General features: G+C 35.7%; 1 protein-coding gene across 1 annotated transcript in view; it reads left to right on the top strand.

The window, feature by feature from the left end:
- The window catches only part of LOC108965131, a 269,251-nt gene that overhangs the window by 176,701 nt on the left and 81,562 nt on the right, over positions 1-10,988 (top strand). Inside the window, exon 7 of the mRNA XM_018927350.1 lies at positions 966-1,066. The gene's annotated coding sequence lies outside the window, so the exon portion shown is untranslated. The remainder of the gene's footprint in view (positions 1-965; positions 1,067-10,988) is intronic.

Genomic DNA, 10,988 nt, shown 5'->3' with positions numbered 1-10,988 from the left:
TTTTTTTTTTTTTTTTTTGTTTGAAAAAATGTCTTCCAAAAATCCAATTTCCAGTTCATTTTCCCTCGTCCAAGTTTTAAGTTATGGTTTTAACTAAAACTATTTGTCACCTCAGATTATTCTGCAAGGAGTTATACCGCCAACACGGTCGCAGGTTTTTTCCGAGGGGTCACCGTATATGGCGTCGCAATGGCCAAGTTTAAAATACTTTATTTTTTTTTCCAAAAATTGTAACAATAAAAAATTCAAATAAAATATTTCATTTTATATATTATAAAAAAATTGTTGAAAAATGGCCGCGAGGAAACCCATGTAACCGCTTGAAATTCAAAAAAAGGATTTTTGTAAATAAAATTTGAACTCGTTTTATAAATAAAAAAAAAGTATTCTATTCTACCAAAAAATTAATTATAGATTTTTGACAATTCCGTCTTATCAATAGTTTTGAAATTTTATATAAAAGTTTCAAATGAATATTTGCATGTGTTTTATATTCCAAAATTGATTTTCTTTTTTTATTTCAAATTGACTTAAAATATATTTTTAACCATAAATATTTTACTTATTTTCCTATTGGATTAAATCTATTTTTTTTACTTTAAAACTTAAATTTAATTTCTTACATTTTTACTATTTCTCTTTAAATATCAATAAATTTTATTTTGCAATCCATTTGAGTAAAAGTGAGCAATTGAATTTCCAACAAATTCTAAACATAATCCTATTAAGAATTTGTTTTTATAATTATAATAATTTAAGGCCGAACAACAACCAAACTCGTTGAGTGCACTTGTAATATTTGCGGAAATTTATGACGCTTATTGATTTCCACGAATTACTGATTCATTTGTTGTTGGAAATTTATGCCATTTCAATTTGGCGCTTCCATTTATGAATATCTAATTTAATTGCAACATTTATTGCGCTTCACTAATTGGAACACATTATTAATATTATACTTTCAGATTTACACAAGTCAAAGCGGGCGCAACAAAGCAGCTAAAATACAAAAAAAAAAATACCGCAGCAAGAAAGAAGCAGCAAAAAAGCTATACAACAATTACAAGTGAGTAAATATTAAGTGGATCAGTGAAGAGAGCATTTTTAATTGATGTTTGATTACGCAAATAAAAGCTGGCGAAGCGAAGCTGGTTATGTTTATGAGTGCGTATGTATGCTTGTGTGTATGCGTGTTCGTCTGTATGTGCTTACGCCGATAAGTGCTTAATCTTGCATAAAAGCACGCTTACTTATGTACTTACATGTAGGGCAGAAAAGCACACTTAAATGTTAAGAAGCGTGAATATGTAYGTATGTACTTGTATATGTATATACATATGTATGTGTGTGTGTGGCTTGGTGTAGCAAAGTAGCACTCGTTTTGACCTCAATCGATTGATTAATGGCCCACAGCAGCAACGAGCCATTTGGTGTGCACACTCCATATATTATCTATGTGTGTAAAGCAGCTGGTTTTTGCTGCGAATCTGCAGAAGCTACCACCACGGAAGCTGCAAGGTAAAAGCAACAGCAAAATTTATTTACTCAGACACACACACACATATATATATTAATATTTAAGCACACTGTACCCTCATCAACCTCTAGGGATTTCAGTATTATTACCCGCCGACGCATTAATGTATGTCATTGCAATAATTAATTGACTACAACAATAAAAATAACAACGACTAGCTGCCAGTATGCGCCAACGATCCGTAATGCTGATTTCTCTGCGGAATTTTTATTTGCCTATTATATCGATATTTCCGTCATAGTCGAGTAATTTGCGCAAATTAAAGCAATTTCGTTTCTCGATTTGATTTCCCTTCAATTTCGTCTGAATTAACCATTCATTAGCTGACGCTGGTTGTTGTTGGTGTAAAGTGGTTGACTGGCTTGGGTCGCTTAAATTTTTCATTAACACACTTCTAGCCGAAACAGCCACAAGCAGCTGACAGTTTGACAGTTGGGCTGCTGCTAGGCTATATGCTAAACTAAAGCACTAATATCAGCAGCAACAACACGCGCACCACTACACGTAAGAACACCTTTGCGTTGAGCACTCATGTTTGAGTCTGCGTGTTTGCCTTAGCCTATCTTACGGCGGCAATCTTTCCTATCAGACGCATACGTACATATATATACACGCCTACACTCATAAATCACTGGTTAAAAAGTTTTGTTGTTGCTTGGTTTGCCGGCATCGCCAGGCTTGCCGCTGAGCGTGTGTGTTTGCGTGAATAAGCAAAGTTGAACAAAGTAACGCTGCTGCGCTACAGTCATACAGACTCACTGACCCAAACTGCCGAAACTCTATGCCTGTCATGTCCGATTAGGCTGTGCCAGTGCGTTGTAGACAAGTGGCGCGACTAAAGCTGTATAGCCACAATAACCCTATCGGGCAGAAGACATTGAATGACCAAAAGCTCTTAGCAGCCGCACGAATTTTAGTTTTCTAACCGCTTGGCAGTCAACAGCACCTTCCCATTTCCTCTGCTAATTTTGCTAAAAGTTTGTTATTCTCCTGCTCCCACATCCGCTCTAACGTGCAAACGCGCACAGAAAAAATGATCGCTTTTTGGCAGCAGCCAGACAGTTCACGCAAGTTTAATTTCTCACTTAAAGTTTTAATAATTTCCGAGGCTGAAATTAATTTTTTGCATAAAGTGGCAACATGGCCTTCGAAAGGCTTAAATTTACGTCTCTGTGTACAATAAAGTTTAAAAACCTGATTTCTGCGAGAGTCTTCGGTTTATGTTTTAACTTGCTTTACTTGTGTGGGTTTGTCTAATTTAACTTTATGATTAGTTTTTAGTCGCTCGCAATGGCTTTAGTTAATGTGTTTGAATAGTTTTCAATTTCGATTCGCCATCGATGGTAAAAATATATATATAATTGTTATTTGTGTTTGGCTGAATTAAGGAAGTAGATAAATACTTAAGTAGTCATTTTCTTCTTGTTTTGAAATTGGGGAGTGTGTGGAGCAAAAAAAAATGTCGCCAGTTTCCGCTATCTTTGCGAGCTAACGCCAGTTGTACATTCCAAGAGCAGACAGGTCTCTATGCACTCGGTCATTTCATTTGATGCGTAGCCGCCTTTTATGCCGTTGTCCACCCATGGGTCTCGAATCGAAAGTGTTTTTCACTGAGGCATTGTCTACATACGTTTGACTATAGCCTAATCACTCCTTGAATTTTTACTTGCTATAGCCATGTCACTTTAAACTTCGTAGAGTTCGTGATTTGAACGTCACGTCAACGCCCACGTGGATGGCTACAAAGATCATTAATGTTGCAGAGACTAGTTCTCTCGAATAATCCACGTGCACTACCATCACGGTTAGTCATTCTCTATCCATATTTCTGCGCCATATAATATGAGAATGATTACAGATCATTAAAATATTTGTAAGTTAGCAGTTAGTGACAACCCTGCTATTCAGATGTTTTTATACTCTCGCAACAAAGTTGCTAAAGAGAGTATTATAGTTTTGTTCACATAACGGTTGTTTGTAAGTCCTAAAACTAAAAGAGTCAGATATAGGGTTATATATACCAAAGTGATCAGGGTGACGAGTAGTTGAAATCCGGATGTCTGTCTGTCTGTCCGTCTGTCCGTCCGTCCGTGCAAGCTGTAACTTGAGTAAAAATTGAGATATCATGATGAAACTTGGTACACGTATTTCTTGGCTCCATAAGAAGGTTAAGTTCGAAGGTGGGCAAAATCGGCCCACTGCCACGCCCACAAAATGGCGGAAGCCGAAAACCTATAAAGTGTCATAACTAAGCCATAAATAAAGATATTAAAATGAAATTTGGCACAATTTGGACCTAATTTTTTTGGAAAAGTGGGCGTGGCCCTGCCCCATACTAAGTTTTTTGTACATATCTCGAAAACTACTATAGCTATGTCAACCAAACTGTAYAGAGTCGTTTCTTTTASGCATTTCCATATACAGTTCAAAAATGGAAGAAGTCGGACAATAACCACGCCCACCTTCCATACAAAGGTTATGTTGAAAATCACTAAAAGTGCGTTAACCGACTAACAAAAAACGTCAGATACACTAATTTTACGGAAGAAATATCAGAAGGAAGCTGCATCCAGGCTTTTTTTAAAAATTGAAAATGGGCGTGGCGTCGCCCACTTATTCACCAAAAACCATATCTCAGGAAGTACTCAACCGATTTCAATGAAATTCGGTATATAATATTTTATTAACACCCTGATGAAATGTACCAAATATGGGTGAAATCAGTTCACAACCACGCCTGAAATCTCGATTATCACTCTATCATGTGAGAGTATCAAATGTTCGGTGACACCCGAACTTAGTACTTCCTTACTTGTTTTTTTTTTTTTTTTTGAAATAAAATATTTGTAAATGTGATAAAAATATTACTTTAAAGGTTTTAAAGTTTATCCTACAATGCAATTTCTTTGTTTTTTATTAGACTGAATTAGGTGGCAACACTACTCGAAATTTTACAAAAATATGACTTTAAAGGCTTTAAAGTTTATCCTGAAAATCCTACAGTTCAAGCCTATTCGAAATTTTACCAGATCTAAAAGTACGATTAGAATATTTTCCGATTTTTATTTTAAAATATTTTTTGGCTTTCTACTTCTACAAATTTTTTCATCGTATTTAAATTTGAGGAACTTTGCACTGTGTATATTGACTTCTCTAATTCTTCATTATTGAAGTAGACATCGCTTACGTGGTTATAGCCGGATTACCTTTTCATTGGGAGTGTTTTTACGTAGCGGGTTCACAACTCTTGGGAGGGATAATTCGCCTTATCACTTTAGCTCACTTTCAAACAATCTTCTTCATCTTCGAATAGGCGTTGTATGACAACTATGTTCAAAGTTACGCATATTTGGATAGTATTAATGGGTTAATATAACGGTTACATACCGGCTATTCTTATAACCTTTTTCAGGTCAATCATATTGTGTTAATAGCCCTAATAAACACACATTTCTTTTTTCGTAGAACTCAGTCAATAAATCTTTCACTATCAGCATTTGAATATAAATCCTAATCCCGAACAATAATAACTTGAATCCTTTTATGGTCATATGAATTATCTACTAATTCTGCGTGATGATTTTCAATATTTGCAATTATAAACTAGTTCGCAATTTCGTTATAATTTCTAAAGAATCAGTTATGCATTTGGTCAAATATATATTTGTATATAGAGTACGCAGTTATAATGAAAGTTTTGAGTAATAGAAACCAATCTTACCAACAAACTAAACTCAAATCTCTAATCTGCATAATTTACGCAAGCTTTAGCAGAATTCATTTCCATTATGCAATTAATAATGAATTGCAAAGCAAAGTTTTAATCGTTCTAGCTTCGAGTGCTTGATGAAGCATACAGAGTATACCACATTATATATTTGTTGTTGTTGCATATTAACTCAAACTCTCCTTTGCCTTTCAACGCAAATGCCGTTCTATGCTTGCTGGCAACCTTACTCTCCGCGCCTTCAACTTTAATTGCAAATGCTTAAATTTTTGCGCGGCAGATACTGCGCTGTTGGAAGATGCAACACACCAATAAAGCACGCTGCACTCGCTACTATAGTTTTTCTGCTTTCTTATTTTATTTTTCTTTTTTGCTCCTTCATCTTTTATGTTCGTTGTATATAAAAATTAAGCTGCTTAATCTTCCTATTGTCTATTGTTTGCTGCTAGTTTCTGCAGCCAAATGAAGCGTTAAAGTTATAAATAAAGTTGACAGCGCAATAAACAATCAGAAAGTGTCTAATATAGTATAATATAGTTTTTAAATAGTTAACTTTCAGTTAATATATTTTATGACTCTACAAACTTATGTACAGTCGTGTGCTCATAAATATGTCGAACATGATTTTCTTATACAATTTTAATTTGTGCAAAAGATGCGTTCGATGCAACAAAGGCTTAGTATCTCTCGCATAACTTGTCACAGACTAAATACGCATTGCATATAGGGATAATTTTACTTAATATATTCCACTCAGTATGATTATAGAGCACCTCTAACTATCATAATAAGTACTTAAATTAAATTCTTAGATTTCGAACTCGCAGAATAACCTATTCGTCCACCCTCGAAATTTGTCCATAAATCTATTACTTATCACTATTCTTTCTTTCGTTAAGCAGCGCATGTTCAATTAGCTTTGTTCACCTCCTTCATTTTCTATTAACTTTGTAAGTTTTATCAGGTATTTAAAAATGTAGCCTCACTAACATTATCTCCTTTCCCTCTTTTCTGTTATTTAGGTTTGATAAATATTATGCCTGCTCTGGTTCACTCTCTTTCTGCCTCATTTTCTCTCTTTAATATGAAGTTGTGGTACGAATAGCAGAGAAGAAATCTCATCTAAAATTAACTACGAAATACTTAAAAGATATGATAGGTCATTGGAGTTCTGGGAGGTTCAAGTGGTGGTTCCATTGAGTGTAGGCTATTTCAGCATTCGTTTCGCTTTTTTTATATTCGCTGTTATTAGTTAAACAAATTTTACCCCTTTTACATACATGCCTGAAGTCATCGATGTCCACCTGTGCAAATAATGATAGTATTAAAGAAACCGTGATTGAAAATCTTCGGCATCAGATGTAAAGCAAAAGATCTCAATATTGACTAAACATTTTGGTTGATGGCTTAGGTACGAGGCATGTCAATGCTAGACTCATACCAAAGACCTAAATCTTTTTCAAAAATGAAGTCCAGTACAGGTCCCAAAGGTGATCATTGACGATGAAGCCTTACATTTCCTACATTTTCAGCAATTATGACGACAGCCGAAAACAAAAAAAAAAAAAAAAAAAAATTCACTGAACACGTTCCCAGTCGAGGCGGGTAACAAGTGTTAAATAGATTACACGTTGGATACTTATATTGGCTTGTATTTGACAGTCCGGGTCAAATTTGTTAAGATGGTGTTTCAGGCAGAATTCTAGAAGTTCACTGCTTGTATTGGCTTCTGCGACTATTTGGAAGACAATACTTGTAATAAAGGCTTGTATTTGTCAGTCCGGGGCAAATTTGATCAGATGGTGCTTCATTCAGAAATCTGTTAGATCCTCACATATCCACCTTTCACAATCGTGACTGATCAGTTATGATTTAACGGCGGGTAAATGAGTTTTTTAGTAAATAACCAACCGAAACCATCGACTACCTTACTCCAATTTTTACACGCATTTTAGTCATTTCCGCCTGTTCTGATTTTCATTTTTCACGCAACTCGAGCGCAGTAAGGAAACAGCGGAAGCATGTCAGAAGAGAGTTACAGCAAAAATGAAGCGTTCACAAAGGAGAAAAGGGCCTCCAAGCAGAGTGCAGGTGTGGATTGAAAGTGCACGACGACGCCTGTTGGCGACTGTTGTTTATGCGCACGCTTTCTTCTTGCACTTTCAGCTTCGCTCAGGCGTGTAAGCGCGCTCCAGTTTACACGCTTACAGTTAACACGCAAGCAGAGCGCGCTTGGAGTCAACAACAATAACACAAACAACGACAACAACAATAAAAGCAATTTTTCGCAGCCAGCGTGGCACATCTTTAGAASGCCTGTCGCGGCGCATTCTTTCTTTCTTAGTTGCATATATATGCCAGGCGCACACACACGTACATACATACTTATAAAGCAGTGTGTTTATTTATATGACTGTGGGTGTAAGCAAGCGTTTTCAGCTTGACAGCGCTAAGAACAACGTATTAATTTTAATGCCATGCAAAATGCTGTAATTTTTCGTGCTTTCACACACAGATGTATGTATATGCACACATACTTGGACATGTGCAGTAAATAAAGCGTAGCACTCTGCGCCCTCTGCATCACAGTTAAACTATAAAAGCAACATGTATATAGCCAATTTTTATGTAGTCGACACTCGTCTAGTTGGGTGGGCGTGCAGCCATGCCCCACACTATATCACACTTTTTACAGCTCTTCAACTCTTAAGAAATATGCAAACTTCTCGCCATCAAGCAACTGCACTTTCAGTGTCTTGCTATGCTGAATTATTATGCTGCAACACTTCCTCGTAAACATTGCGCTTTTATGAGCGTGCCGCATGTACATACATACGTGTGTATGTGTGTGTGCGGTTGCTTGGATTTTTGCGCTGGCGCAGCTCATTATGAGTGGGGACTATGAGGCGTTGTTTGACTTTGCTGGTTGTAGCTGTTGTTTTATTTTCTAGTTTTTGTTGTTGGTTTTTTGTTCTTTTTAGCGCACTTACATTATTCCTCATCGCCTATTTACCACGCCGACTACGCTCGTACTAGGTCAGGCATAAAAGTTTTGGTGCGCGCTGTGCGCCACTTTTAATCGCGTGTTCGCCTTTATTGCCTTTTTAAATGCGGGAAATTAGTTTGTTTTTCACTTTGCTTGAAAACTCTTTTACTTGCCAGTTTACTCGGTCGTCGCCAGCGTATGGCAACCAACAACAATGTTGCTGCCGCCGGAGTTAAATGAACTTTTGGGTTTCCGCACGCGAAAGTGAAATGTTTGCTAAAGACGAGGCGTTTTTTTTTTTTTTTTTTTTTTTTTTTTTTTTTTTTTTTTTTTTTTTTTTTGGGTTTTTTTTTTTTTTTTTTTTTTTTTTTGTTTTTTTTTGTAGTTATGTAAAAAGTTTTTGTATAACTGCACTTGCATAATGCGCCGTTGTTAGTTGCGCGAATATTCATTAGACTTGTTTTAATGCGAAGGCTCAAAAGCGTCATACTGCTGCACTCTATTAAACTGAGGCCATTTAAAGCGCTTTATAGTGCCTTGTTGCCTCAAACAGGTTCGGAAGATTAATTAAAACTTCTTCATATATTTTCATATTAAGGCCTTATTTTCCATCAAAGCACTCTGTTAGCGAAAAAAATTTAATTTGTTTATCTGCATATACAATATAAGAAATTGAAGAAAAATCTCATCACGTGAATGCTCTATGTCATATTTTCCTATGTTGAAATTATAAAGTCTGGAAAGAAATAAATCCAATATTTTTCTACGAGAGGGTTTTAGTAATATTCATCTCGTGTTATATATAATATGTAGTTAGAAAAATAAGGCTTCACACTAAAAACAAATCTCAGATAGTTTTGTGATGTCTTCACTCAGTTTTGTTTCAACACCTGTCAAGTATAGACAGCAGGAGGGAGAAAATACTTCATAACAGGTTGTTTCATAAGTTTTGGCGTTTGATAAAAAAAAACACAATTTTATGATTCAAAATATACTTTATTATTCAGTATAATCTCCCTGAACATTAATCCTCCAATATGTGGATCCCATCCCTGAAGTGAGAATCCGGAAGGTCTGCAAAATACCCTTCAACAGCCATTATGACCACTTCATTTGATGAAAAACGCTTGCCACTCATACATTCTTTGAGTTCTGGAAACAAATGGAAGTCGTCCAACAATTCGAATTTTAATTCATAGATTTTAGCCATTGCCAAAATGCTCTTGTGGCACGGCATAAAAAAAACGGATTTTTTTTCTTCTGCAAACCGTGCATTTTTCACGAATTTTTTCTTTAAACTGGTCCAAGAGGTTGCAATAATATTCAGAATTAATTGTTTTATCAGTTTGCATATAATCCACAAAAAAAATTCCTCTCGAATCCCAAAAAACTGATGGCATATCCTTTTTAGCCGATTTCCGGACATCCCTTAATGCATTACAGTTCCACATAGAATTTGCCTTTAGGGTACACCATTATATATAAAAAATTTACCAAATCCAACGAAAACAGAACAGGCCCCCAAATACCGAAAATATAGGTCAATGTATCAGATTCTTAACTGGTGTCCTTATGGGGACAACACTTTTTGTAGTCCCCTTATACCTGATATAAAGATTTTCGAACCAACGAGTGACGTTTAACCGCATATATCGACCAATATATAAGTTTAGAAAACATTCGTTTCTTATAACGATGCATATTTGTGCTTAGAATGAAAATCGGGTGAAAACTTGCCCAAGATCTCATATAACTAACAGTTTTTAATTACCGGAAGGAACTTCCCTGGCTTTGATTGGAAGAGTATGAAATATTCGGTTATATCCGAGCATATCTCTTTCTTATTTGATTTTTTAATAGTTGTAAACGAAATCAGAATCTTTCATCCAAGCCCTTGTGAACTGTAGCTCTCTACCTCTTTCAAATCTATCTAAGGCCTGCTTGAAATTTCATCAATGTCGGTAGAGTTGTGCCGAAGAAGTCTCAACTATCATCTTTGAGAATAAAATTTCAAGTAAAAGCTTCGCGTGACATAGAGCTGGCGTGCGAATTCTGAAGTCTAGTTAATATAACTCTTGTCAACTTAAGAATTTCGGATGATATTCTGGGTGTTTTAAAATCCTATTAAAAAAATCGTTAATTTTTTAAGCCTTAAAACTCATTTAGTCACTTGAAAGGGGTAAACCAACTGAATTTTATACCGAAAAATGTCATTTTGGTTTTCGAGACTGTCAATTCCATTGTAACTAGTTAATATAAAATAAACTAACGAACAATTTGTTTTGCTTATTGTATAATACAAAATAATTAATGGTGCTCTGCGTACGCGTTACAGAGAATCTGGTTACTGTATAAGGTGATACGGTTTTTTGCGCTTAAGCCTTACTTTCCTTTCACTTCAAATGACAAGAGCCCTGGCTCCAGTGTTCACATGGTCAGAAAGTCTTTCCATATGAGACTTTGCACATTTTTTGATTGATGCAGCAACTGAGTCAATTCCGAGATCGCGTTCAAGATCGTGACTGCGAACATACGAAGGCGCATTGACAGCGCATCTTAAAACTTTGTTTTGAAATCGCTGGATTTGTGCAACAATGTTAGGGCTTGAGCAGCGCCAAAGTTGTATCCCATAAGTCCAAACTGGTCTGAACACCTGCTTGTAGACTAGAATTTTGTTATATGTATGTGGACAATGGAGAGTTTATACCCAATAGCCAATACAAGTTTCTGAATTTTAT

Source organism: Bactrocera latifrons, unplaced genomic scaffold (genome assembly GCF_001853355.1).
Source record: "Bactrocera latifrons isolate USDA-ARS-PBARC rearing strain unplaced genomic scaffold, ASM185335v1 scaffold_134, whole genome shotgun sequence".
Classification (NCBI taxonomy): domain Eukaryota; kingdom Metazoa; phylum Arthropoda; class Insecta; order Diptera; family Tephritidae; genus Bactrocera; species Bactrocera latifrons.
The sequence above is the reverse complement of the archived record's forward strand: the minus strand, read 5'-3'. Positions and strand labels throughout refer to the sequence as shown.